At 39.3% G+C, this 27696-nt stretch overlaps 2 long non-coding RNA genes across 6 annotated transcripts in view; one reads left to right on the forward strand and one right to left on the reverse strand.

The window, feature by feature from the left end:
- Positions 1-27696, reverse strand: part of LOC140620410 (uncharacterized) — a 123212-nt gene that overhangs the window by 65793 nt on the left and 29723 nt on the right. For all 5 annotated transcript variants that reach the window (XR_012020197.1, XR_012020198.1, XR_012020196.1 and 2 more), the window contains exons 2-3: positions 2264-2320; positions 1079-1198 (exon numbers count right to left, since the gene is read on the reverse strand). This is a non-coding gene — a long non-coding RNA (uncharacterized lncRNA). The remainder of the gene's footprint in view (positions 1-1078; positions 1199-2263; positions 2321-27696) is intronic.
- Positions 2618-13756, forward strand: LOC140620411 (uncharacterized). Its single transcript, XR_012020201.1, has 3 exons — positions 2618-2780; positions 12223-12325; positions 13361-13756. It is a non-coding gene; the product is annotated as an uncharacterized lncRNA (long non-coding RNA).

Raw genomic sequence — 27696 nt, forward strand, 5'->3', positions numbered from 1 at the left:
AATTTAAAAGTCTCATACAAAAGCATTCCATGATAAATAATCTCATAACAGACACCCTCTGAAATTTCCAACTGGGAAGTAAATACGAGTAATCCTTTTTCCTGTAGTTGGGTGGTTTCACACATTCATATCAAAGCTATAGTTCCTATTGGTTTGAGGCTCTTTGATGAGAAAACTTTCTAAAATAAAACACAAATACAACTTCTCTTTAATTTCTATTCTAGGTTTGACCTTTACCCATAGCATTTAGTTTCTTTTGCCTTTTGACAGTAGCTTGGAAAGTATTAAAGGTCTGTGCAACTATGTTTTAATAATCTCTGCTATTCCTATTGTGTTATTCAAAAATGCTAACTTTATAGGTCAAATTTATTTGTATTTTCTGTTCTCCTTCTTTGACAATATAGCTAAATTCTTCCTAACTTTATTTTATTTTTTTAAAGATTTTATTTCTTTATGAGAGACACAGAGAGAGAGAGGCAGAGACACAGGCAGAGGGAGAAGCAGGCTCTATGCAGGGAGCCTGACGTAGGACTCGATCCCAGGTCACCAGGATCTCGCCCTGGGCTGAAGGTGGCGCTAAACCGCTGAGCCACCTGGACTGCCCTCTTCCTAATTTTAAAATAAAATATGGGTAAGCTTAGCTTCATAGCATACACACACACACACACACATTTTTGCATGTATTTATTGTTTTATGCAAAATCACTAAGCTCTACGTGCTAGCGTGCCACAGCTTTCTTAAAAACATTACTATCTTTTTTTTTTGGAGACACTAAACCTTTATTTATTTATTTTTTGTATATTTTTTTATTGGAGTTTGATTTGCCAACACATAGTATAATACCCAGTGCTCATCCCATCAAATGCCCCCCCTCAGTGCCCATCACCCAGTCACCCCATCCCCCCACTTACCTCCCCTTCTACTACCCCTTGTTTGTTTCCCAGAGTTAGGAGTCTCTCACGTTCTGTCACCCTCTCTGATATTCCTATCTCATTTGTACCCATGTGATTTTAACTTATGGAAGTGACTGTCACCATGAAGATGTCAATGCCATTGAAAGAAGAATTTATTACCTACATTTCCCAACAGAAGGGGGTGTGCTGATGCCACACAGGGCCACAGGCGCAGCACCAGGTTCTGGTCAGGAGTAGAAGTGGAGGGAGGAGAAAGCCTAGGCCAGATCCTTTATTGGGATTTCTGCAGGAAAGGCAAGACAGAACAGAGTGAACAGTTTAGGATTGTCTCATTTGGATAATTCTGGCAGGTTTTGGACTATGAGGTGGTCTCCAGTAGTCTGGTACCTGGAGCTGGAAAGATTTAGATAAAATATTGGCTTTGGGAAGTGGTCAGGAGTATAGACTGGGGATAGATGTTTGCATATGAAAAGCACACTCTATGGGTGTCTTTTGTTGTCTCTAAGAAATGGTTAGCTCCAAGATGGGCTATCCCAGCAGTTCCTACAAGATTTTTATGATGTCAGAATATCATAACACACAAAAAACTTTTAAAACATGATTATTATAATTTCATATTAACCCTAATGAGTTTATAGATTTAGTGGAACAAGAAAAAGAATAGTTGATATACAAATATTTGCCAAATACTGAAAAGGGCTACACAAAAGGCAAAGATTATAAAGATACTCTTTCTACTATTTTCCCCATTTCTGAGCTGAGTTCACATGACTGAATTGACAGTTGAACTAATTTAAGTGTGATTATCTTCCCCAATGGTCTTTATACAATCAATATGATCTACTGTGTTTTCAAAGTAATTCTATAACTGAACTCAAGGGGTTCACTTCTTGGAGTGCATTGAATTGAACATACCCCCAAAGAAATGTTAAAAGCAACAAATTTCTTATTGCTTGTTATAAGTAAAGAGACAGTGAGATAGCTCTCAAAGTGCTGTCTCCTGTGGGGTTAGTAAAAACAAAAAACAAAAAACAAAACAAAAAAAAAAAACTTTTATTCAGTGGTGTATATGAGGATGGAGATAGGGAATATGAATATACATTAAGAAACTTACACATATTCTATTGCTTAGGCACTTAGATTCAATTGTGTGTGCCTAGCATGTCAGCATGCTAGTTCATACATCTGTGTTCCAAAAATGGCGGAAAACTCCACCCATAGGAGGAGATCCTGGTATTATAATGAGTGAAATGTAAGTTCTAGAAAATTGAAGGGGGCTTTTGTGCAGGTGCTTAGCTCCAATCTGGCTCTAACTGGTACATACAACAGGTTATCAGGTGAGACATACCTTGCAAGGGGCTCTTATTTGAAACACTTAGCAGTCCCTGGGCTGGAACTGTTGGTTCTGCAAAACAAACAAACAAACAAACAAACAAACAAAAAAGAAAACACATTCCTTCCCAGTTGTGTCCCTTCCTCCTCCTCCGCTTTCCTGATAGCTTTCAACCTTCTGATTTGAGTAACTTCCTTGTTGCATCCTCACTAACAATTCTGTCATGAATAGTCACTAAGTACTACTGTTGAGGCACAGGCTTGTAACTAGCTCTTCCTCATCATCAAAACACATGTTCTCAAAAGCTCAAGACTGCAGAACAGAAAACTTCATTAATAAATTCCAACTCTGGAGGGGAGGAGGGGCAAGATGGCGGAAGAGTAGGGTCCCCAAATCACCTGTCTCCACCAAATTACCTAGAAAACCTTTTAGAAAACCTTCAAATTATCCTGAAAATCTATGAATTCGGCCTGAGAATTAAAGAGAGACCAGCTGGAATGCTACAGTGAGAAGAGTCCGCTTTTCTATCAAGGTAGGAAGACGGGGAAAAAGAAATAAAGGAACAAAGGCCTCCAAGGGGGAGGGGCCCCGCGAGGAGCAGGGCTGAGGCCGGGGCGAGTGTCCCCAGGACAGGAGAGCCCCGTCCCGGAGCAGCAGGAGCTGCACCGACCTTCCCGGGGGAAAGGGGCTCGCAGGGAGGTGGAGCAGGACCCAGGAGGGTGGGGATGCCCTCGGGCTCCCGGGGACACTAACAGACACCTGCGCCCCGGGAGAGTGCGCCGAGCTCCCTAAGGGCTGCAGCGCGCACGGGGGACCCGGAGCAGCTCGGGGGGCTCGGGGGCGGCTCCGCTGAGGGGGCTGCGGGGCGGGAGCAGCTCGGGGGGGCTCGGGGGCGGCTCCGCGGAGGGGGCTGCGGGACGGGAGCAGCTCGGGGGGCTCGGGGGCGGCGGTGCGGGGCGGGAGCAGCTCGGGGGGGCTCTGGGGCGGCTCCGCGGAGGGGGCTGCGGGGCGGGAGCAGCTGGGGGGGGCTCGGGGGCGGCTCCGCGGAGGGGGCTGCGGGGCGGGAGCAGCTCGGGGGGGCTCGGGGGCGGCTCCGCGGAGGGGGCTGCGGGGCGGGAGCAGCTCGGGGGGCTCGGGGGCGGCTCCGCGGAGGGGGCTGCGGGGCGGGAGCAGCTCGGGGGGGCTCGGGGGCGGCTCCGCGGAGGGGGCTGCGGGGCGGGAGCGCGAATCCAACAGCGCAGGCCCCAGAGCACAGGGCGCCGGGACACAGCCCAGGATCCGGCCTCCCCCGGGACAGGCAGAGGCCGGGAGGGCCCAGGACAGCGAGGACGCTCCCGCCCCAGCTGAGCAGATCAGCGGCCCCGCCCCGGAGCCTCCAGGCCCTGCAGACAGAGAGCTCCGGAGTTCCTGCGGGGGCTGAATCCAGGTTTCCAGAGCTGGCCCCGCCACTGGGGCTGTTGCTCCTGGGGCCTCACGGGGTAAACAACCCCCACCGAGCCCTGCACCAGGCAGGGGCACAGCAGCTCCCCCAACTGCTACACCTGAAAATCAGCACAACAGGCCCCTCCCCCAGAAGACCAGCTAGACTGACTGACAACTTCCAGGGGAAGCCAAGGGACTTAAAGTACACAGAATCAGAAGATACTCCTCCGTGGTTCTTTTTTTTTTTTTTTTTTTTTTTGCTTTTTGATTTGTTTCCTTCCCCCACCCCCCTTTTTTCTCCTTTCTTTCTTTTTCTTTCTCTTTTTCTTCTTTTTTTTTCGTTTTTTTTCTTCCTTTTTTTTCTCTCTTTTCTTTCCTTCTTTCTCTCCTCTCTTTTTCTCCTTTTCCCAGTACAACTTGCTTTTGGCCACTCTGCACTGAGCAAAATGACTAGAAGGAAAACCTCACCTCAAAAGAAAGAATCAGAAACAGTCCTCTCTCCCACAGAGTTACAAAATCTGGATTACAATTCAATGTCAGAAAGCCAATTCAGAAGCACTATTATACGGCTACTGGTGGCTCTAGAAAAAAGCATAAAGGACTCAAGAGACTTCATGACTGCAGAATTTAGAGCTAATCAGGCAGAAATTAAAAATCAATTGAATGAGATGCAATCCAAACTAGAAGTCCTAACGACGAGGGTTAATGAGGTGGAAGAACGAGTGAGTGACATAGAAGACAAGTTGATAGCAAAGAGGGAAACTGAGGAAAAAAGAGACAAACAATTAAAAGACCATGAAGATAGATTAAGGGAAATAAACGACAGCCTGAGGAAGAAAAACCTACGTTTAATTGGTGTTCCCGAGGGCGCCGAAAGGGACAGAGGGCCAGAATATGTATTTGAACAAATTCTAGCTGAAAACTTTCCTAATCTGGGAAGGGAAACAGGCATTCAGATCCAGGAAATAGAGAGATCCCCCCCTAAAATCAATAAAAACCGTTCAACAGCTCGACATTTAATAGTGAAGCTTGCAAATTCCAAAGATAAAGAGAGGATCCTTAAAGCAGCAAGAGACAAGAAATCCCTGACTTTTATGGGTAGGAGTATTAGGGTAACAGCAGACCTATCCACAGAGACCTGGCAGGCCAGAAAGGGCTGGCAGGATATATTCAGGGTCCTAAATGAGAAGAACATGCAACCAAGAATACTTTATCCAGCAAGGCTCTCATTCAAAATGGAAGGAGAGATAAAGAGCTTCCAAGACAGGCAGCAACTAAAAGAATATGTGACCTCCAAACCAGCTCTGCAAGAAATTTTAAGGGGGACTCTTAAAATTCCCCTTTAAGAAGAAGTTCAGTGGAACATTCCACAAAAACAAGGACTGAATAGTTATCATGATGACACTAAATTCATATCTCTCAATAGTAACTCTGAATGTGAACGGGCTTAATGACCCCATCAAAAGGCGCAGGGTTTCAGACTGGATAAAAAAGCAGGACCCATCTATTTGCTGTCTACAAGAGACTCATTTTAGACAGAAGGACACCTACAGCCTGAAAATAAAAGGTTGGAGAACCATTTACCATTCGAATGGTCCTCAAAAGAAAGCAGGGGTAGCCATCCTTATATCAGATAAACTAAAATTTACCCCAAAGACTGTAGTGAGAGATGAAGAGGGACACTATATCATACTTAAAGGATCTATTCAACAAGAGGACGTAACAATACTCAATATATATGCCCCGAATGTGGGAACTGCCAAATATATAAATCAATTATTAACCAAAGTGAAGACATACTTAGATAATAATACACTTATACTTGGTGACTTCAATCTAGCTCTTTCTATACTCGATAGGTCTTCTAAGCACAACATCTCCAAAGAAACGAGAGCTTTAAATGATACACTGGACCAGATGGATTTCACAGATATCTACAGAACTTTACATCCAAACTCAACTGAATACACATTCTTCTCAAGTGCACATGGAACTTTCTCCAGAATAGACCACATGTTGGGTCACAAATCGGGTCTGAACCGATACCAAAAGATTGGGATTGTCCCCTGCATATTCTCAGACCATAATGCCTTGAAATTAGAACTAAATCACAACAAGAAGTTTGGAAGGACCTCAAACACGTGGAGGTTAAGGACCATCCTGCTAAAAGATGAAAGGGTCAACCAGGAAATTAAGGAAGAATTAAAAAGATTCATGGAAACTAATGAGAATGAAGATACAACCATCCAAAATCTTTGGGATGCAGCAAAAGCAGTCCTAAGGGGGAAATACATCGCAATACAAGCATCCATTCAAAAACTGGAAAGAACTCAACACAAAAGCTAACCTTACACATAAAGGAGCTAGAGAAAAAACAGCAAATAGATCCTACACCCAAGAGAAGAAGAGAGTTAATAAAGATTCGAGCAGAACTCAACGAAATCGAGACCAGAAGAACCATGGAACAGATCAACAGAACCAGGAGTTGGTTCTTTGAAAGAATTAATAAGATAGATAAACCATTAGCCAGCCTTATTAAAAAGAAGAGAGAGAAGACTCAAATTAATAAAATCATGAATGAGAAAGGAGAGATCACTACCAACACCAAAGAAATACAAACGATTTTAAAAACATATTATGAACAGCTATACGCCAATAACTTAGGCAATCTAGAAGAAATGGACGCATTCCTGGAAAGCCACAAACTACCAAAACTGGAACAGGAAGAAATAGAAAACCTTAACAGGCCAATAACCAGGGAGGAAATTGAAGCAGTCATCAAAAACCTCCCAAGAAACAAGAGTCCAGGGCCAGATGGCTTCCCAGGAGAATTCTATAAAATGTTTAAAGAAGAAACCATACCTATTCTCCTAAAGCTGTTTGGAAAGATAGAAAGAGATGGAGTACTTCCAAATTCGTTCTATGAGGCCAGCATCACCTTAATTCCAAAACCAGACAAAGACCCCACCAAAAAGGAGAATTACAGACCAATATCCCTGATGAACATGGATACAAAAATTCTCAACAAGATACTGGCCAATAGGATCCAAGAGTACATTATGAAAATTATTCACCATGACCAAGTAGGATTTATCCCTGGGACACAAGGCTGGTTCAACACCCGTAAAACAATCAATGTGATTCATCATATCAGCAAGAGAAAAACCAAGAACCATATGATCCTCTCATTAGATGCAGAGAAAGCATTTGACAAAATACAGCATCCATTCCTGATCAAAACTCTTCAGAGTGTAGGGATAGAGGGAACATTCCTCGACATCTTAAGAGCCATCTATGAAAAGCCCACAGCAAATATCATTCTCAATGGGGAAGCACTGGGAGCCTTTCCCCTAAGATCAGGAACAAGACAGGGATGTCCACTCTCACCACTGCTGTTCAACATAGTACTGGAAGTCCTAGCCTCAGCAATCAGACAACAAAAAGACATTAAAGGCATTCAAATTGGCAAAGAAGAAGTCAAACTCTCCCTCTTCGCAGATGACATGATACTCTACATAGAAAACCCAAAAGTCTCCACCCCAAGATTGCTAGAACTCATACAGCAATTCGGTAGTGTGGCAGGATACAAAATCAATGCCCAGAAATCAGTGGCATTTCTATACACTAACAATGAGAATGAAGAAAGAGAAATTAAGGAGTCAATCCCATTTACAATTGCACCAAAAAGCATAAGATACCTAGGAATAAACCTAACCAAAGATGTAAAGGATCTATACCCTCAAAACTATAGAACACTTCTGAAAGAAATTGAGGAAGACACAAAGAGATGGAAAAATATTCCATGCTCATGGATTGGCAGAATTAATATTGTGAAAATGTCAATGTTACCCAGGGCAATATACACGTTTTATGCAATCCCTATCAAAATACCATGGACTTTCTTCAGAGAGTTAGAACAAATTATTTTAAGATTTGTGTGGAATCAGAAAAGACCCCGAATAGCCAGGGGAATTTTAAAAAAGAAAACCAGAGCTGGGGGCATCACAATGCCAGATTTCAGGTTGTACTACAAAGCTGTGGTCATCAAGACAGTGTGGTACTGGCACAAAAACAGACACATAGATCAGTGGAACAGAATAGAGAATCCAGAAGTGGACCCTGAACTTTATGGTCAACTAATATTCGATAAAGGAGGAAAGACTATCCATTGGAAGAAAGACAGTCTCTTCAATAAATGGTGCTGGGAAAATTGGACATCCACATGCAGAAGAATAAAACTAGACCACTCTCTTGCACCATACGCAAAGATAAACTCAAAATGGATGAAAGATCTAAATGTGAGACAAGATTCCATCAAAATCCTAGAGAAGAACACAGGCAACACCCTTTTTGAACTCGGCCATAGTAACTTCTTGCAAGATACATCCACGAAGGCAAAAGAAACAAAAGCAAAAATGAACTATTGGGACTTCATCAAGATAAGAAGCTTTTGCACAGCAAAGGATACAGTCAACAAAACTAAAAGACAACCTACAGAATGGGAGAAGATATTTGCAAATGACCTATCAGATAAAGGGCTAGTTTCCAAGATCTATAAAGAACTTATTAAACTCAACAGCAAAGAAACAAACAATCCAATCATGAAATGGGCAAAAGACATGAAGAGAAATCTCACAGAGGAAGACATAGACATGGCCAACATGCATATGAGAAAATGCTCTGCATCACTTGCCATCAGGGAAATACAAATCAAAACCACAATGAGATACCACCTCACACCAGTGAGAATGGGGCAAATTAACAAGGCAGGAAACAACAAATGTTGGAGAGGATGCGGAGAAAAGGGAACCCTCTTACACTGTTGGTGGGAATGTGAACTGGTGCAGCCACTCTGGAAAACTGTGTGGAGGTTCCTCAAAGAGTTAAAAATAGACCAGCCCTACGACCCAGCAATTGCACTGTTGGGGATTTACCCCAAAGATACAAATGCAATGAAACGCCGGGACACCTGCACCCCGATGTTTCTAGCAGCAATGTCCACGATAGCCAAACTGTGGAAGGAGCCTCGGTGTCCAACGAAAGATGAATGGATAAAGAAGATGTGGTTTATGTATACAATGGAATATTACTCAGCTATTAGAAATGACAAATACCCACCATTTGCTTCAACGTGGATGGAACTGGAGGGTATTATGCTGAGTGAAGTAAGTCAGTCGGAGAAGAACAAACATTATATTTTCTCATTCATTTGGGGAATATAAATAATAGTGAAAGGGAATATAAGGGAAGGGAGAAGAAATGTGTGGGAAATATCAGAAAGGGAGACAGAACGTAAAGACTGCTAACTCTGGGAAAGGAACTAGGGGTAGTAGAAGGGGAGGAGGGCGGGGGGTGGGAGTGAATGGGTGACGGGCACTGGGGGCTATTCTGTATGTTAGTAAATTGAACACCAATTAAAAAAAAAAAAAGATTTCCCCAGAAAGCTGTACAAAAAAAAAAAAAAATTCTAACTCTGTAGACTACCAGAAATAGACATCCAGGAAAAACCTAAATCTGGAAAAGAAAAATCTAAAATAATGATCATAAAGCCTCTGTAGCTGATTCTGGCTTCTGACCACACATGTTTGCATTAATTTTATGCCAGAAACCAAAAAAAATCAACAAGCCTATGTTGCTGATCTTCCATTAGATTTTTTTTTTTAATTTTTTTTTTTACTTATTTATTTATTTATCATAGTCACAGAGAGAGAGAGGCAGAGACACAGGCAGAGGGAGAAGCAGGCTCCATGCACTGGGAGCCAGATGTGGGATTCGATCCTAGGTCTCCAGGATCGCGCCCTGGGCCAAAGGCAGGCGCCAAACCGCTGCGCCACTCAGGGATCCCCTTCCATTAGATTTTATACAGTATTTTAAACCAGGGCAGCCCCGGTGGCGCTATGGTTTAGCGCCCCCTGCAGCCCAGGGTGGGATCCTGGAGTCCCGGGATTGAGTCCCGCGTCAGGCTCCCTGCATGGTGCCTGCTTCTCCCTCTGCCTCTGTCTCTGCCTCTCTCTTTCTGTGTGTCTCTATGTATAATAAATAAAACAATTATACTTTCTCTGTAGCTTCCTCGGAATGTGAAATAAAGATTTTTCTTTTTCCTTTTCTCTCCTATGTCCTCTAATGCTCTCAGCCTTTCAGAGCCAAGAGGATTTTCCTTTTCAGTTGGAGCATCTTGCACTCATTCACTCATTTATTCATCAGTCCAGTCACTCATTTACTCAACATTTAGTTGGTAGCTACTAGGCTTTAGGTGCCATTTGCAATTTAGGGCATTCCTAGTGTTCATACTGTGAACATTTCTAGAATATTTTGATAAAAGTTTAAAATTAGACTGCAAGAATATAATCGTAGTTAAGGATGTGCATCTTCTTTTTTAAAAAAATATTTTATTTATTTATTTATCCACAAGAGAGACACAGAGAGAGGCAGAGAAAGAAGCAGGTTGCCTATGGGAAGCCCAATGCGAGAACCGATCCCAAGATTCCGGGATCATACGCTGAACCGAAGGCAGACACTCAACCATTGAGCCACCCAGGCGTCCCAAGGATGTGTGTCTTAAATCCAAAGGAATTCCATGACCTACTGGCTTTTTGACCGTTAGCAGATAAGTCATCCTCTCCAGGTGTCAGTTTCACTATCTATAAAATAGAGACATTAATATTATATACATAAGATAGGGATTGTTGTGAGGAATAGGTGATTTGGCAGAATGGATGATGCTTCCAGAACTGCCCCTGACAATCAGAAAATCTTGACACCTTTTGTTCTGGGTTCGCAGCATTGCTCACCCACATCCAACTCTAGAGTTTCTCTTCCCTCAAGGGTGTTTGAATCACACCTTAAATGGCAATATGCGCATGCTCCCCTTACACCCATGAGTAACAGGGTAATTTTGTACTGTTATAAAGTCTGGGTAATAAAAAATTCCTAGAAAATTATATATGAACCTCTGGTCTTACTGAGCATTATGGGCTGAGCTTCTAGCCTGGACTCTATTCCCTTCATTACAGGAGCTTTTGTTAAAGCCATACTGTTTCATGTAGCAGACTTCCTCTTGTGCTTAGTCTACTTCCTTTTCGAGCATGCTATTCTCCATCTTCTCTGTTTTTTAAAATTCTATCAAATTTTTCAGGGCATGGTTCTAACATGACTTCCTCCATGAAGTTGGCTCTGCTTGCCCCATTTGTACCATGGCACAGACCTGACAAATTCTTAATAAGGTTCCATGTAACTTTGACCATACAAGAATTTGGTGGGTTTTTTTTTTTTTTATATCAGGAATATCAAGAAGATGCTAAGTGGGTTTGTAACAATTGACAAGAACATCTTTAGTATAGAGATGGTTGTGCCTTTGTCAGATTATTTCTCTTAGAAGAAAGATGGAGGAGTGCCTGGGTGGCTCAGTCAGTTAAGCCTCTAATATTAGGGTGCTGGGATCAAGCCCCAGGTGGGGCTCTGCACTCAGTGCATTGCTTGTCCCTCTGCCCCCCCGCCCTCACCACTAGTGTGTGTGCACATGCGCTCTCTCTCTTTCTCAAATAAATTTAAAAAAAGAGAGAGAGATGGAAAAATGCTCAGATTCCTTAGCAACAGGAAGCCAGCAATCCTCCTGACAGTACTCAGCTCCATCCATCTACAGGGCTCCTTGGAGGAATGTCTTTTGCAAAATTTTTTTTTAAAGAAAAATAGGAGATTCTCCTGGACAAACCTTTAGCTCTTCAGAGTAAATTGACCCCCATATGGCCGTTGAATCAAATACCATATCCTCCTTTGGAAGCACATCTGATATTTTCAGTATTTTCAACTTCTTGATCAATCTATCTATTCAATATCACTTGAGATCCCACTTCCTGAAAGGGGGCCTTGGTTGCAATTATGTCTTCTAATCTACCCATATTTTCTTTGTCTATGTAATACGTAAAATGTCTATGTAATTTTGTATTTAGGAAAATGTTTAATTCTACTATAGAAGGGACAAAAAATTAGATAGATAAATGAACTCATGATATGAGTTAAGTATAGATAGTAAATACATCCGTAACCCAAGATATATATTAAACAGTTAAGTAGATCATGTGATATAGATAGGAAAGGATGGAAAGGCTCAATGTTCAGAACATCTTAAGTCAGACACCTAGTTGTAACACCTTTCAATTCATGTGTCCTCTACCAAAGAAACATGAAGAACATGTGGCTGTCCATTGAGCTAATAGGAGAGCCACAGCTGTGGCCAGGAGTACTTATCACCATGTCTCTCTGCTAGAGCAAGTGTGTGTCATTGCACCTCAGTACCTTTTGTCCATAAGCCTCTTGCATGAGCCCTATGTGTGGTCCTAATGACTATACCCCCAGTGGGGAAGGCTGATAAGGTATTAAGACAGACAGGACACATGAACACCTGCACACTAGATTCAGGTGGTATGTCTTTCCACCCACAGGCACTCTTCCCTAAGTGCATTAAAGTGCTCCTTCTTCTTCCCCTTGCTTCTCACTGTGTTTCAAATTCTTCAAATAAAATGGTCACTCCAGCATTTTAATCTTGCCTACAGAATTGACATGGGAGTCACCTGAAAGGGCTCTTAATGGCCAAAGCTGGAACAATTTGAACAACAAATACACGAGATAGTGTTGGATCATAACCTAAAGGAAAAAGTAAGTATCCATATATTCATATTGATATAAATAAATGACTGAATTTTTTAAAGGGGGAGAATAAATGAATCTCCTGTGCAGAATTCCAAATAATTTCTATGGATCTCTGCCCTCAAGGTGGTAAAGCATAACTCTCCATTCTTTAAGTGTAGACTGTGCCTAGTGACTTACAAAACTATGAATGAAAGAGTAATGAAAGAGGGGTTGGGAGAATAGAATAACTTTACAGTGGAGAGACCTGCTACCTCAGCCAATTGATCAAGATTAACATTGACAGCAATAAGTCACACTGATGGTATTATTCTTGATGTATATGATACAAATGGCATTTTACCTCAGTAGTCTTCTTCCCTAAAACACATAATTCCATTCTAATCAAGAGAAAAACATCAGACAAATCCAACAGAGGGACATTCTACAAAATAACCCACCAGTACTCCTTAAAATTCTCAGTATCATGAAAAACAAAGAAAGTCTCAGAAACTGTCACAACCAAGAGGAGCCTAAGGAAACATAATGACTAAATGTAATGTGACATCCTGGAAGAGAAAAGGGTCACTAGGCAAAAACTAAGGAAGTCTAATTAACATATGGACTTTAGTTAAAAGTCAGGTCTCAATATTGGTTAATTAACTGTAACAAATATACCATACAATGTAAAATGTTAATAATAGGGGAAACCGGTTATGGGGTATATTTGAGAGTTCTCCTTCACATTTTTTTCTAGATATTTTCTATAAATATATTCTAAAATAAAAAGTTTACTAAAAAGCAAAACAAAACATGACAAAGCCTGAAATTTTGAGAGACTAAGCTTTTTAGTAAGCAAAAGTTACCTTCAAACAATTTGGTTCCTACACTTGTAAATAAAAGTGGTTTTAAAAAAATTAATAATCTATATGCAAACTTTTATTTTCTGACTGGGTCAATTCACACATATCATTGGCATAGACAGATGGTGAATTAGATAGTGAGGATAGAAGAAAACATTCTGTCACTTGACAAATTATTTTCTGATGTCTGACGCCTTGTCAGCTTTCCCTACACAGCTGAGGAAGTGCAGAACTCTGGAATTCCAACAATCTTAATGCCAAGTCTATCCAAGTCATGGAAGCAGAGAACAAACCTGAGGCTATGAAAGTTTTTCCAAACTGCCAGCCGCAGAATGACACACTGGCCCTTCAGAGGACAGAATTTCAGCTCTGCAAACACAATACTTTTACAAGGATTATGTATATGCTGAAAGTAAAACAAAGTTAAAAGTTCAGGAAAATGATTGTACCTCTCTGCAGAAGTATGTGTTTATTTGTACCTCAGTTTCTGTGTAATCACTTAGAACTGATGGGGAGAATAGTGCTATTATTAATCATAACAGTTTTTGTCGTTTTTCCATCAATGTAAGAGTACATAGTGAAAATAAACTGTTGCTAAATCATGAATCATTATGCACCACCTTGTGCTAAACAGGATTTGATGCAGTACACCTGATGCGCTGGACCACCTAAGCACATTCCTTATATGTGCATGCATGGGCTTGAGCAACCCAGATCCATAACAAGTAGCCCCTATAAAGCTAACTAATGTAACAGGAATTTGTGCTGGCGTTGCTATGGAATTACTGCTAAGATCCCACATTCTAAGTTCAGACTGTTGCCTAGGCCAGTCATTTTCTCACTGTACTTACTGAGATGGTCAGAGAATAGGTTCCACTGCCAACCACCCTCTCATATAACCTCCTCCTGCCATCCTCGGTCTACAGGAAGGGAGATACAAATTAGGGACCACATTATTGCTGAAGAGGTGCTATTCTCGCTCTTCCTTCAGAGGAGGTTCCCCTCCCTTTTGCTGAGGGAGGAGGGCTTCAGGGAGTCAATTGTAAAAACTGAAGGCTTTTACAAAAAAGGACAACCAGTATTCTGTTCTCTCTTTGGATGTCTGCTTACTGTAGACTTGGGAAATTTCCTCTAGGCTACTGTAGCAATGGAAAAGAAAATTGAGATTAAGGTGGTAGAGAACTGCCAGCCACTCACTTCTTAGTTCCAAAGAGATATGGAATGGATCCTGAAGTGTCTGGAGTTTTAAAAGTTGGCCTCAGAAAAGCAGACATTTTGCAACTATAGCCTTACCAAGACCACCTGGTACATCAGAGAATTCAGCATGCTGTCCCTATGAAATCAGAACAAAGCTATTGAAAGTCTGCAAGGCCAGAAGAATTGCAGGGAATTGCATATCACTATGGGGACATGTTGGTTCATCACACAACCCAACTATATCCACAGATAATGAATTTCAGCACAGTTACCACCAACCAAATTGAAGGGTGAGACCTGCCCCCTGTGGGCATCTCTTTAAACATTTTTCTCTCCCTTTTCCACTTCCCTAAGGGAACAAAAAAGGAAGTAAATTACCCACTGTTCTGGTCTGCCCTGGAGGAGGGAAGGGGGCTTCAAAATTAGAAGAAAAAATGAGAGAGAGAGAGAAACCAGAGGATTTAATCATGCCTACTGGAATGAGTATTCCAATATCTGACAATGACAATTCCAATATCTGGTAAGGTGTGGAATATGGCCAAGGTGGTATTAAAGAGCCACGTTCCCAGTGGGAGAGGTGAGTTTATAGGTTTAATTTTACACATTTGGGATACATGTATTAGATAAAAAGTATTTTGTGTTTATACCCCACCACATTGAGACTCCTTGGTATGCAAGTAGCACCAACAAGAATATAATGCCCACAGGGATCTACATGCATTGATAATTTTCAAAAAAATTGAAATAAATTTGAAGAAAATAACAAATGGTGGCTACACCGATTTCCCTCTTCTAACACCACAGTTAGAAAATAATACTATCTTTAAAATTGGTTAAATTAATTCTATCTAAGTACAGTAGAGCTAGTTATCATTTCATTTACTAACATGACCGTAACTTTTATGGGAAAAGATGCATCTACCTATTTTGATTTTCTTTACAAAGTAGGGTGAAGAATATTCTTTAAGGCTTTTCTTTAAAAAAAAATACATAGCCCCATGACAGGACAGAAATAAAAATTGAATTGTATTAGCTATCATTGGCCTCTTGAAATGTCTGGGAATCTTATATTACATCTGATCAGTGTCACTTCCAGCTCATTGTAACTCCAGAACAGGGGAGTGACTGACATGTCTTATTAACTGCTGCTGTAAGGTGACAAAAATGTAGAGTATAAAACTCTGAAAGAAGGCATGCTTTTTTGAGAGGCAGCCAAGTTAAGTGTACATGATGCCAAATATACAGATAAAAACATAATTCCTTGAGATATATTTTTGCTTACAGGCATCTGGGTGTTTGACAGTACGTAGACAAAACATGTGAATGACTGTCTAAATTCAACACCTATTTTCCAAACATTGTGTGTTGCTTGGAAACAGCCAAAGACCTGTAGTATTAAGATACAAAGTGAACTAATGTCTCCTTTGAGGTTAGTGCCCAATACAAATGTGACATCTGGCTTTTTGTACAGTCACTCAACACTGAACAACTTTTAACAGACAATTTATTTTTAAAATTAGTCTGAATACCCTATAGCTTAGACTGAGTTCCAGAAATGTGAAAACAAATACATTTTATATTTTCTGTATTCCAACTTTATAATACAATTATTTTGTATTGTTTTTAAAACAATTTTCTGTACTAATCTAAGATCAATATTTTCCCAGAGTTGCCACCAAAAATAACATTTTTCTGGCTTCACTTAACAAAATCTTATGAATAAATGAGATACATTGGTATCAATAAAATGAAGTAATAACATAACCTATTTCATAAAGTTGGTGGGAAGAATGTATCAGTTGATATATGATCTTCCAAAGTGGAAGTGCATTTAGAATTAATATAATTGGTGATTGGTTAAAAGATACTAATATTTCTAATTAGAGGATTGATAGTATGTCCAAATATTTACCTAATTTGAATACTCAAAGAAAAAAAGCAAACTGAAATGAAACTAATATTTTAAAATATAATTCAAGAAAATTCCCTGACAGAAGAGAAATCTTATGTCTACATCCTGAAAGGCCAGGGAAAAATCACGTACCTGGGGAAAAAGTGTCAATTGACTCTGAGACATTTCAGAATAGAACTATAAGACTTTTAAAATAAAGAAGAGTTCTCTCTTCCAATCCGAAAGACTAATAAGACGGGGAAATTTTGGGGTTGACAACAGACTTTCAGATAGCAACAAACAGCAATAGCACAACAGTACTTTCAAGAAACTAAAATAGAAAGTATGACCCAGGGATCTTATATCCAACCAAGCTCTCCATCAACTATCAGGCAATATGTATAGGATATTAAGTAAGTTTCTATCCAAGGTAATTGGGAACTTTAGCAAAAGTAATTTTAAGAGTTAACAAAGGTGGGGTAATGAAACAAAAAAGTTTGCAAATGTTAAATGCTCTAACACAGCAGAAATAACAAAGCTTAAAAAAAAACAGATACAAGAGAAATGGGGAAACAGAATGTTTTTTATCATTGCCTAGGAAATAGGTAGAAGTCAAAGCATATCATTTAAACTCACCAAATTAAATAATAAAAAGAAAAGAGAGACAGAGAATGGTACAAAAGTTACTAGTCAAAAGATAACCATTAGGATTAAAATATATGCCTTCCTAAATATCAGAAAAATATTTTAAGTAAATTAATTTTCAAAAAAGAAAAATTAACTTCCAGGATCGATGACCAAGTGGGAGGATCTCAAGCTCACTTTGTCCCATGGATACACTTAGATGATACCCACATCAGTGTAAATAACCCAGAAAATAACCCAAAGACTCTCAGAACAGGCTCTCCACAGCTAATCATAAAGAAGAAGCAATATTGAAAAGGGTAAGAAGGAGATGCAGTTGAACCCTAACTGACCCACAATATTAACCACAAGATTAACCACAGGAGGGAGGGACACCACAGGCATGGAGAAGGAAGCAGAGCAGACCCTACAACAAGTACACCAGGCATAGGGACCTGTGCTGAGAAGACAAAGTAATGGAAAGCCATCAAATTGAACAGAGGAAATAAGAAAGAATTACAAAAAATGAGAATAAGTTAAAGGAACTCAGCAACACCATCTAACATAATAACATTCACATTATAGGGATTCCATAAGAAGATAGAGGAAAGGGAACAGAAAATTTATTTGAAGAATAATAGGTGAAAACTTCCCTAATCTAGGGAAGGAAACAGAAATTTAGATCCAAAGATCACAGAGAGCTCCCCCAAAATCAACCCATATAAAACACATAATAATTAAAATGGCAAAGGTAGTAACAACAAGAGATTTTTAAAAGAGCAAAAAAAAAAAAAAAAAAAAAAAAAAAAAGCTGAATACATGGGAAACCCATAAGTCTAGGAGCTGATTTTTCAGAAAAGACTGGCATTTTTCAAAAAGACTGGCATGATATATTCCAAGTGCTGAAAGGAAAAAAAAAAAACCGCAACCAAGAATACTCTATCCAGCAAAATTATCATTCAGAATAGAGAGAGAGATAGAGTATGCCAGACAAAAAAATATTAAAGGAATTCATCACCACTAAACCAGCCTTAAAAGCAATGTTAAAGGAGATTCTTTGAGTGAAAAGGAAAGATTGTGAACAGGAGTAAGAAAAATAGGAAGCACAAAAGCAGTAAAATCAGGTAAAAATCAAGGAATTCACAAAATAATAGGATATAAAGTATAACATCATATTCATGAAATATGGTGGATAGAGGAATAAAAATGTTAGTGCTTTTTTTCTTTGTATTTTTTTATTGGAGTTTGACTTGCCAACATAAGCATAACACCCAGTGCTCATCCCATCAAGTGCCCCCATCAGTGCCCGTCAAGCAATCACCCCGACTGCCCGCCCACCTCCCTTTCCACCACTCATTGTTCGTTTACCAGAGTTAGGTGTCTCGCATGTTGTGTCACCCTCACTGATATTTCCCCACTCATTTTCTCTCCTTTATTCCCTTTCACTATTTTTTATATTCCCCAAAATGAATGAGAACATATAATGTTTGTCCTTCCCCGATTGACTTCACTCAGCATAATACCCTCTAGTTCCATCCACGACAAAGCAAATGTTGAGTATTCATCATTTCTAATGGCTGAGTAATATTACATTGTATACATAAACCACATCTTCTTTATCCAATCATCTTTCGATGGACACCGAGGCCACTTCCACAGTTTGGCTATTATGGACATTGCTGCTAGAAACATCGGGTGCAGGTACCCGGCGTTTCACTGCATCTGAATCTTTAGGGTAAATCCCCAGCAGTGCAATTGCTGGGTCGTAGGGCAGGTCTACTTTTTACTCTGTGAGGAACCTCCACACAGTTTTCCAGAGTGGCTGCACCAGTTCACATTCCCACCAACAGTGCAAGAGGGTTCCCTTTTCTCCACATCCTCTCCAACATTTGTCGTTTCCTGTCTTGTTCATTTGCACCATTCTCCCTGGTGTGAGGTGGTATCTCATTGTGGTTTTGATTTGTATTTCCCTGATGGCAAGTGATGCGGAGCATTTTCTCATGTGCTTGTTGGCCATGTCTCTGTCTTCCTCTGTGAGATTTCTCTTCATGTCTTTTGCCCATTTCATGATTGGATTGTTTGTTTCTTTGGTGTTGAGTTTAATAAGTTCTTTATAGATCTTGGACACTAGCCCTTTATCTGAGAGGTCATTTGCAAATATCTTCTCCCATTCTGTAGGTTGTTTCTTAGTTTTGTTGACTGTTCTTTTGTTGTGCAGAAGCTTTTTATCATAAGTCCCACTAATTCATTTTTCTTTTGTTTCCCTTGCCTTCATATATTTATCTTGTAAGAGGTTGCTGTTGCCTGTGTTCTCCTCTAGGATTTTGATGGATTCTTATCTCACAATTAGATCTTTCATCCATTTTGAGTTTATCTTTGTGTATGGTGGAAGAGAATAGTTTAATTTCATTCTTCTGCATATTGTTGTCCAATTTTCCCAGCACCATTTATAGAAGACACTGTTTTTTCCAGTGGATAGTCTTTCCTGCTTTGTCGAATATTAGTTGACCATAGAGTTGAGGGCCCATTTCTGGATTCTCTATTCTCTTCCATTGATCTATGTGTCTATTTTTCTGCCAGTACCACACTGTCTTGATGATCACAGCTTTGTAGTACAACCTGAAATCTGGCATTGTGATGCCCCCGGCTCTGTTTTTCTCTTTCAATACTCCCCTGGCTATTTGGAGTCTTTTCTGATTCCACACAAATCTTAAGATTATTTGTTCCAACTCTCTGAAGAAAGTCCATGGTTTTTTGATAGGGATTGCATTGAATGTGTAAATCCCCCTGGGTAGTATTGACATTTTCACAATATTAATTCTTCCAATCCATGAGCATGGAATATTTTTCCATTTCTTTGTGTCTTCCTTAATTACTTACAGAAGTGTTCTGTAGTGTTTAGGGTACAGATCCTTTACCTCTTTGGTTAGGTTTATTCCTAGGTATCTTATGCTTTTGGGTGCAATTGTAAATGGGATTGACTCCTTAATTTCTCTTTCTTCAGTCTCATTGTTAGTGTATAGAAATGCCATTGATTTTTGGTCATTGATTATGTATCCTGCCACACTGCCAAATTGCTGTATGAGTTCTAGCAATCTTGGGGTAGAGTGTTTTGGGTTTTCTAGGTACAGTATCATGTCATCTGTAAAGAGGGAGAGTTTGACTTCTTCTTTGCGAATTTGAATGCCTTTGATTTCTTTTTGTTGCCTGATTACTGAGGTTAGGACTTCTAGTACTATGTTGAACAGCAGTGGTGAGAGTGGACTTCCCTGTCATGTTCCTGATCTTAGGGGAAAGGCTCCCAGTGTTTCCCCATTGAGAATGATATTTGCTGTGGGCTTTTCATAGACAGCTTTTAAGATGATCAGGAATATTCCCTCTATCCCTACACACTCTGAAGAGTTTTGATCAGTAATAGATGATGTATTCTGTCAAATGCTTTCTCTGTATCTATTGAGAGGATCATATGGTTCTTGTTTTTTCTTTTGTTGATATGATCTATCACATTGATTGTTTTACGAGTGTTGAACCAGCCTTGCATCCTGGGGATAAATCCCACTTGGTCATGGTGAATAATCTTCTTAATGTATTGTTGGATCCTATTGGCTAGTATCTTGTTGAGAATTTTTGCATCTGTGTTCATCAGGGATATTGGTCTATAATTCTCCTTTTTTTGGGGGTCTTTGTCTGGTTTTGCAATTAGGTGATGCTGGCCTCATAGAACAAGTTTGGAAGTATTGCATCCCTTTCTGTCTTTCAGAATAGCTTTAGTAGAATAGGTATTGTTTCTTCTTTAAACGTTTGATAGAATACCCCAGGGTAGCCATCTGGCCCTGGACTTTTGTGTTTGGGGAGGTTTTTGATGACTGCTTCAATTTTCTCCCAGGTTATTGGCCTCTTCAGGTTTTCTATTTCTTCCTGTTCTGGTTTTGGTAGTTTGTGGTTTTCCAAAAATACGCCCATTTCTTCTAGATTGCCTAATTTATTGGCATATAGCTGCTCATAATATGTTTTTAAAATCGTTTGTATTTCCTTGGTATTGGTGGTGATCTCTCCTTTTTCATTTGTGATTTTATTAATTTGAGTCATTTCTCTTTTGTTTTTAATAAGGCTGGCTAATGGTTTATCTATCTTATTAATTCTTTCAAAGAATCAACTCCTGGTTTTATTAATCTGTTCTACAGTTCTTCTGGTCTCTATTTCACTAAATTCTGCTTGAATCTTTATTAACTCTATCCTTCTGCTGGGTGTAGGATTTGTTTGCTGTTCTTTCTCCAGTTCCCTTAGGTGCAAGGTTACCTTACGGATTTGAGTTTTTTTCCAATTTTTTAAGGGATGCTTGTATTGCGATGTATTTCCCTCTTAGGTCTGCTTTTGCTGTATCCCAAAGATTTCAAATGGTTGTATCTTCATTCTCATTAGTTCCCATGAATCTTTTTAATTCTTCTCTAATTTCCTGGTTGACCCTTTAATCTTTTAGCAGGATGCTCTTTAACCTCCACATGTTTGAGTTTCTTCCAAATATCTTGTTGTGATTGAGTTCTAGTTTCAAAGCATTATGGTCTGAAAATATGTGGGGGACAATCCCAGTCTTTTGGTATCAATTGAGACCTGATTTGTGACCCAGTATGTGGTCTATTCTGGAGAAAGTTCCATGTGCACTTGAGAAGAATGTGTAGTCAGTTGCTTTGGATGTAAAGTTCTGTAAATATCTGTGAAATCCATCTGGTCCAGTGTATCATTTAAAGCTCTTGTTTCTTTGGAGATGTTGTGCCTAGAAGATCTGTCATTTGCAGAAGGTGCTGTGTTAAAGTCTCCCAGTTTAAGTGTATTATTATCTAAGTCTGTCTTTACTTTGGTTATTAATTGATTGATATATTTGGCAGCTCCCACATTAGGGGCATAACTATTGATTATTGTTAGGTCCTCTTCTTGGATAAATCCTTTAAGTATGATATAGTGTCCCTCTTCATCTCTTACTACAGTTTTTGGGATAAACTTTAATTTATCTGATATGAGTCTCTTGTAGACAGCAAATAGATGGGTCTTTTTTTTTTTTCCACTCTGAAACCCTGCATCTTTTGATGGGATCATTAAGCCCATTCATGTTAAGAGTTACTATTGAAAGATATGAATTTAGTGTCATCATAATACCTAGTCAGTCCCTATTTTTGTGGATTATTTCTTTGGGCTTCCTCTTTCTTTTACAGAGTCCCCCTTAATATTTCTTGCAAAGCTGGTTTGGTAGTCACATATTCTTTCAGTTTCTGCCTATCTTGAAAGCTCTTTATCTCTCCTATTCTGAGTGAGAGCCTTGCTGGATAGAGTATTCTTGGCTGCATGTTCTTCTCTTTGAGTACCCTAAATATATCCTGCCAGCCCTTTCTGGCCTGCCAGGTCTCTGTGGAGAGGTCTGCTGTTAATCTAATATTTTTCCCATATAAGTTAGGAATCTCTTGTCTCTTGCTGCTTTAAGGATTTTCTCTTTATCTTTGGAATTTGTAAGTTTCACTTTAAATGTCAAGGTGTTGAGGAGTTTTTATTGGTTTTAGGGGGGGGACTCTCTCTATCTCCTGGATCGGAATGCCTGTTTCCCTCCCAAGTTAGGGAAGTTCTCAGCTATGATTTGTTCAAATATACTTTCTGGTCCTCTGTCCCTTTCAGCGCCCTCTGTAAACCCAATTAAACGTAGATTTTTCCCTCTCATGGTCTTTTAATTGTTTTTCTCTTTTGTCCTCAGCTTCCTTCCTCGCCACACAATTGTCTTCTATGTCACTCACTCTTTCTTTTACCTCATTAACCATCACCGTTAGGACCTCCAGTTTGGATTGCATCTCATTTAATTGATTTTTAATTTCGGCCTGATTAGATCTAAATTCTGCAGTCATGAAGTCTCTTGAATCCTTTATGCTTTTTACTAGAGCCACCAGTAGCTTTATAATTGTGCTTCTGAATTGACTTTCTGACATAGAATTGTAATGCAAATTCTGTAACTCTGTGGCAGAGAGTACTGTTTCTGATTCTTCCTTTTGTGGTGAGTTCTTCTTTCTAGTCATTTTGCTCAGTGCAGGGTGGCTAAAAATGAGTTTTACTTGTTAGAAGCACAAACTCTTCTCTGTGTAGCATTCCAGCTGTTCTTTTTTTAAATCTCAGACTGAATTCTTAGGTTTTCAGGATGATTTGAAAGCTACCTAGGTAAGTTGGTGGGGACAGGTGACTTGGGGACCCTACTCCTCTGCCAACTTGCTCTGCCCTCTGTGTTAGTGTTTTTATAATGGATTCAATCTTAAGTGACCATCAACTTACTATGTAGACTGCTATATGCATAAGATGTTATATACTAACTTAATGGTGACTACAACTCAAAAACCGGTAATAGATATGCAATAAATAAAGAGAAAGGAATCCAATTATATCATTAAAGAATGCCATCAAACCACAAGAGAAGAGATCCAGAAAATAAAAAGAACTACAAAATAACCATAAAACAAGTAACAAAAATGGCAGTACACAGCTATTGATTATTACATTGAATGTAAATGGTATAAAACTCCAAGCAAAAGACATAGGATGGTGAAATGGACAAAAAAAGCAAGATCCATCAATATGCTGCCTACAAGAAACATATTTCAGATTTAAAGACACATGCATGTTGAGAATGAAGGGATGGAGAAACATTTATCATGCAAGTGGCATTGAAAAGAAAGTCAGGGAAACAATACTTATATTGGACTAAATGGACTTTAAAACAAAGACTCTAATAAGAGACAAAGAAGAACATAATATAATTATAAGAAGAAGAATCTAACAAGAATATATAACAATTTTAAACATTTATGCACCCAACATAGGAGCACCTAAATACATAAAGCAGCTATTAACTAACATAAAGGAAGTAATTGATAGTAATACAATCTTGAAAAAGAAAAGTTGGTGATAGCAGAATTCCAGATTTCAAGTTAGCTGCAAAGCTGTATTAATCAGAATAGTATGGTGCTGGCACAAAAATAGACACATAAATCAGCAGACCAGGATAGAAAGCCCAGCAACAAACCCATGACTATATGGTCAAGTAATATTTGAGAATGGAGACAAGAATATGCAATGGAAAAGAGACAGTCTGTTCAACAAATAGTGTTGGGAAAACTGGACAATCATGCAAAAGAACGAAACAGGACCACTTTCTTACACCATTCAAAAATAAACTCAAAATGGATTAGGACCTAAATGTGAGACCTGAAACCAGAAAAATCCTGAACGAGAGCAAAAGCAGTAATGTCTCTGACATCAGCTATAGCAACTTTTTTTTTTTTTAGATATATCTCCTGAGTCAAGGGAAACAAAGCAAAAATAAACTATTGGGACCACATTAAAATAAAAAGCTCTGCACAGCAAAGGAAAATAATCAACAAAACTAAAAGACAACTTACTGAATGGGGGAAGATATTTGCAAATGATATAACTGGTAAGTGGTTATTACCCAAAATAGGGCATCTGTGTGGCTCCGTCCATTAAGTGTCTGCCTTCAGCTCAGATCATGATCTCAGGGTCCTGGGATCAAGTCCTACATCAGGCTCCTTGCTCTGTGGGGAGCCTACTTCTCCCTCTCCCTCTGCCTGCCACTCCCCCTGCTTGTGCTCTCTCTCTCTGTCAAAAAAATAAATAAAAATCTTTATTAAAAATACCTAAAATATATTAAGAACTTATACAACCCAACACCAACCCCCCCCCACAATAATCCAGTTTAAAAATGGGCAGAAGACATGAACAGACATTTCTTTAAAGACATAGAGATGGCCAACAGACACATGAAAAAAATGTCCAACATCACTATCACTTATCATCAGGCAAATGCAAAGCAAAACAAAAATGAGATAACATTGTATACTTGTCAGAATGGCTAACATAAAAAACACAAGAAATGACAAGTGTTGGCAAAGATATGGAGAAAAAGGAATTCCTAAGCACAGTTGGTGGGAATGCAAACTGGTACAGCCACTGAGGTAAAAGTATGGAGATTCCTCAAAAGATTAGAATGCCACATATTATATAGCATATTGCTCAGCCATAAAAAGGAATGAAACCTAGACATATATGAATATGGACCTAGGAGTATAATTCCAGATGAAATAAGTCAGAGAAAGAAATACCATATGCCTTCATTCATATATGGAATGTTTCATTGTAGTTTTTTGTTGTGTTATTTTTGTTATTGCTGCCCACTTCATGTTTCTCCCACTAAACTCTGACATGGGATTGTCACTTGGATAATTCCATATTTACAGCAGCCATGATGAATATATGTGTTATGAAAGGCAGTGAGTTATGGTACAAAGAGTGTGGTGTCAGGATCCAAATCCTATATCCCTCCCATGTCAAAACTTTGTGCAAGTGATTATCCTTTCCAAATCATTTCCCATCTATAAAAAGGAGATGAAAATATCTACCTTATATTGTGGATGAAGTGAAATAAATATATATTAAATATATATGTTATATATATTCATAGATTTTATTAATTGGCTGTTAAACACACAAAGGTTGTCTGGATATATAATAATTCAGTTTTGCTCAATACTGAGCAGGGCTACTGGGTGTTACTTATGTTTCTATGGTACATATCTAGGTCATCTATTTCTGTGGTTGTCTGCTTTAAAAAAACAAACAAACAAAAAAAACACCACAGGCCCCAAATGGAGTCACTTATGCCTCCATTCTCCAAAGGGAGATGAGGTCAACCACCTAATAAGATCTTTCCTCCCCCAAAGAAAGAGGACCTCATCCGAAATAATCTTTTTTTTCTATTTATGACTTTCTTGTTCTACCCTTAAAACCTTTCCCTTTTGTAGTCCTTCACAGCTACAGAATGCTGTAGCTGGATGGGATGCTGCTCAAGTTATGTATCAATCAACACCCATTTCTTTACAATATATTCAGTTGAATTTGTGTTATTTAATATCACTAACCTTTAGATCAATTCCTTATAACTTCTTTTTCCTAAATTCAAATCTCTTCTGTTTCTCACCTTCCCAAGCTTTTCCACTCTGTGTCTGAACCTACTCCTTTGGCAATTTTACATTATGGTAAACAAGTTCTTGTCCACAACTGGTTTTCAAAGTCCCTTCTATATCTTTGCCTCTCTTCTGAGGACATCACTTCCTCCATGGCCCTCTCATCATTCCCTATCAGTGATGTCACTACCCTAAAAATCCTTCTAGATCATTAACTGCTCCCATGTTCAACAAACCCTCTTAAATTTCTAGCCACCCATATTCCTGTATTACTGCCAAGCATAGATTTCCTGATCACTCCTCACCTTCCATGGTGTGTTTGGGGATTAGATAACATACTCTGTCTGAAATTCTTTTTTTTTTTTTTTTAAGATTTTATTTACTTATTCATGAGTGAGAGACACACACAGAGAGAGGCAGAGACACAGGCAGAGGGACAAGCAGGCTCCACACAGAGAGCCTAATGCGGGCCTTGATCCCAGGACTCCAGGATTATGTCCTGAGCCAAAAGCAGATGCTCAACCAAAGCCAACCAAGCATCCCACTCTATGAAATTCTTAGCATTGTGGCAGGCACATACTAATAGCTCAACCCTTACTAGCTATTGTCATTGTTATTAATCTTAGACTTTGATGCATAGTCTTCCCTTCCTTCCCCAATTCTGCCATCATTCTAAGTGGCTTTATTGTGAAATGGACAATTTATCCAGTCACACGTTAGCCTTCGAGACTTGGGTTGAACCATTTGATAGCCTTCCTGTCCTTTGTATATTAGCCATACATGCACATGGCCTCACCTTGGAATTCCTGCATTTTGTAAACATTGAGTTCTAGCGTCTCTCTACCCCAAGCTGATGGGAGGATGAAGGGTGGGGCATGATCTTCCCACAGTACCAATCTCATTATGTCATCAACTAATTAAAAACCTTTCAACAGCTCTCTTTATCAAATTCAGAGCCTTTAGTTTGTCATAAATTAACAATCTTGTCTTAATTTATGTCTCCCTTCTGCTGTATATTCTACATCCTCTAATCTTAAAACTCTCAATTCCAATGGTACTTTATCCTTTTTCTCTGTCTAGCTTTGGGTTTTTGCAAACACTGGCGCTTAGGCTGGGGAGAGGAAAGAGGGCTTTCCCTCCCTCTAGGCCAGATTTTCGTTAATCTTTCAATTTCATAAAGTACTCCACAGCCTGCCTTTCTAAAACCCTTCTCTGACTCCCATCTCTCTACCCTTCGTTTTACCTCAAAGTGAGCATCCCTCCTGTAACCCAGTGCATTGGCATATTGTAGCTCTTACCTTACTGAATTGTGATTGTGCCCTGATAGTTTATTTATTAGTCCTTTTTACAAAAATAAATTACTCAAGGACAAGATCAGGTCTGATTGGATTTTGTTCTTACATTTCTAGTGCCTACTGATTGCTGGAGCACAAGAGGGACGCAATAATTATTCATTGAGTCAATGCAAAAATCTAGTCTATTCTAGCACAGAACTTGATGACAATCTTTCACAAAATTTTACAAAGTATGGCTGCCTCCAGTGATAAATCTATATCCCATCTCCTCAGGGGAATAAGCAACTCCTACCTGAAGACCAACAAGCTCCTTTGTCTTTTAAATTTACATTAGATAGTAAGAGGTGGGGCATATACATAAATCTCCAAAGAGAGTTTGAGAATTATTAATTTACCCTATCACTTCTATAGCATTTGCTTTCTTCTGCTTCTTTACATCTACCAAGGTGAGTGAAATTAGATTTTTCAAATATTACTGAGATATTTTTTCCAATTGCTTTGCATTTCAAATATTAACAAA

This window comes from Canis lupus, chromosome 28 (assembly GCF_048164855.1).
Source record: "Canis lupus baileyi chromosome 28, mCanLup2.hap1, whole genome shotgun sequence".
NCBI lineage: Eukaryota > Metazoa > Chordata > Mammalia > Carnivora > Canidae > Canis > Canis lupus.